The sequence below is a fragment of the Alligator sinensis genome, unplaced genomic scaffold (assembly GCF_000455745.1).
Source record: "Alligator sinensis unplaced genomic scaffold, ASM45574v1 scaffold250_1, whole genome shotgun sequence".
NCBI classification, from domain to species: domain Eukaryota; kingdom Metazoa; phylum Chordata; order Crocodylia; family Alligatoridae; genus Alligator; species Alligator sinensis.
The window spans coordinates 4060045-4062751 of NW_005841888.1; the positions used below are offsets into that span (position 1 = coordinate 4060045).

The 2707-nt window shown below is 38.4% G+C and overlaps 2 protein-coding genes across 3 annotated transcripts in view; both read right to left on the reverse strand.

The window, feature by feature from the left end:
- The window catches only part of NEDD4 (neural precursor cell expressed, developmentally down-regulated 4, E3 ubiquitin protein ligase), a 106487-nt gene that overhangs the window by 82462 nt on the left and 21318 nt on the right, over positions 1-2707 (reverse strand). The window lies entirely within an intron of this gene.
- Positions 1-2707, reverse strand: part of LOC112549276 (E3 ubiquitin-protein ligase NEDD4-like) — a 17136-nt gene that overhangs the window by 10837 nt on the left and 3592 nt on the right. The gene's annotated exons all lie outside the window — the stretch shown is intronic.

The following is a 2707-nucleotide window of genomic DNA, read 5'->3' on the forward strand; positions in this document are numbered from 1 at the left end:
GGAATAGGTAATAGTTGGTTTGATTACAGATTAGATGAGGAACAACATGGAAGAGGAAATTGAAACACACTAACTACTAGGATTTTACTAAAATTTAGCTAAGGGCCAAGAGATAGTTAACATTTGAATTCATTAATGATTAGGTCTAAGTGGCTTCTAATAAAAACATTGAGTATCTTAAAAGGCAAGACTTCATGCAACTTAAGCTTAAGTTTGACTTACTTGGTACATGTTCCTCAGAAGCAGACCCTCCCAGCCTTAAGTCAAATGTGCACTCTAGAGTGCAGAGTGCTGGGTGCCAAGATTCTGATTCAGAGTAGTTGAGAGCTCAAATGTAAAATTTTCTTTATACAAGAATAATGGTACAAAGTTTTAAACAGTTCTAAGATTTAATATTTTCTTTGTTCTAATAGACCTTATGGATATCATTACCTAAACATTGGAACTCTAATACAATTAGCTCTATATAAAAAAAGAATTTAAAAAAATCCTTCACTTGAAAATAGTTTTATAAGAAATTATTTTAAAAATATATACTTAAAACACTGGGAAAATTCTCAGCTCATTCATACTGTTCTTCTTAGGTTCAAAGTTGCAATATCACAGAACTAACAGAAGCTGTTACCTTCAGGATTGTCAGCAACACACTGTACTTGTTTGTATTAGCACACTTTATGCAACCTCAAATAGCATGTTAATGATCTAAAACAATTGTGACCAACTCATCCAGCTCCACAGGTCAGACCTGGCGCACACAACCACATCATCTGGCCCTTGGGCCTCCACCTGGGTCTGGAAATTTAGTAGCAGGATGAGCAGAGGCAGCATTAAATTGATATGACTCCTGAAGCCACAGCAATTAATGCTGTCACTGCTTCCCTGCTGCCAAATTTCTGGACCGGTGCAGAGTCCTGCAGGTCATATCTTGGTCACTTCCAGTGTAAAAGTAGAATAGTACTCAGTACTCCTTCCTCCTCACAGTGAGTGTAGGCCATGTGAGAGACCATGGTACCTGTTCCCCATTCACTCATGCTCCTCAAAATACCCAATCTGTGATTTCAAACCACTTCAGTGCTTTAGCTAGAAAACTATTTCTACCCTAAACAAGAGGTGTCTGAGCTAAAACATCTAAATATCAAATCAGCAGATCAATGCCATGCACCTAGATACAGTAATTATAGCATTTAATCCTTACATGCCCCATTCTACACACATTCTGAACCATTTGCTGGAGGGTTCTCTTGGGATATTTCTAATAAACGTTAGTGTTGAGACATGATCCAGCCATTCTCCCACATATTTCAACTCAATTAAAAATAATCTAGGCCCTGCTTTCACAGAAATTATGTTTCTCACTGAGTTTTTAGAGTCTTTAACAAGCTGTTATGGAAGGCAGGAAACTCAATACTAGGCTGCTGAAGGCTAGTAGCTAGGCACATAAGAAAAGAATGCATAGACCTTTCACTACTTCAGACACTGGAGTCTCTAACCAAAGCACCGATTTAATTTCATGACTACGCTGTACAGATAGCTGACATTACTAAATGCTACTCCAATATCAACTTGTTAAATTTGAACCCAGACTCAGCATATCAGTATACTAGGCCAGACTAACTGGAGTCGAGAGAAATATTTTGGGAGTTGTTTATTTTTAAATGAGTCACAATACACTGCTATAATTAGATGGACTATATAATTAAAATGATTACAGTATAAACCTATTATATTTACCACAAAGACTGCTATGATAAATGTATTAATGTTTATCAATATTCTTCCAATAAATTGGTGGAGTGCTACACAGTTAATTTGCTTATTTTGGCAAGCAGTTTTACAGCAGTATGTGTAAAACCTTGCTTTACATTAAAACAGTGAGTATTAGTTCAGGAGTGAAAGGTTGTCTCTCTTGTCTTAAGCAAAAAACCTGTAACTGATATAGATGTAAAGCATCAAGATTTTAAAAGCTAGCCATCTTTCTAATTTTCTTGCATGCACAAATCCAGATACTTGGACACTTAACTGCAAGCACAATTTGAAGGAGAGATTTTGGCCTCTTCAGAAAAAACTTGTCTATTCAGACCTCCAAAATACAGTTTCAGTTGTAAATCTAGATTTTAACACAAACTGTTAGATTAAAGCACACTACAAATATTCTTCAGTCACAGGAATACGCTACTTACTACACCATGCTTCAGAGGCTTCCAGAAAAGAAGGAAAGTTAATCTACCATAAGCATGACTAACAAGAAATTGAAAAGACTTCACTAGCAAACACAGCGAAAGTCCTCTGGGATTTTACCCTAGAATATGCTGGGGCTTTTATCTAGGATGAGTTTGCTACAATTTCCTTCACATTTTTAGATACCATCCAATATGAGAAGCACAACAACTTCAGTCAGGCTGTAAGCTCTATGACATAACATGGTGTCCTTTAATTGGAGGATTCTAATATTATAAAAAGCTAATTCTGTCCGTCTGTCTGTCTGTCTGTAATGCTTTATTTACAATCTGGCTGACAAACAGCCAATCAGCACAGAGCAGCATTCTGACAGAAGGCAGCCTGCTGCCAAGATGGTGGGGACAGAGGGGAGGGACACAGGCCAATGCAGCTGGCTTCGCTCCGCCCTGCTCCCTGAGGTGATGGCAACAGTGTGGACGGAAGAGGGGCCGGCAAAGCCAGTAGGGCTGGCCTCGCTCCCCCCCGCCCC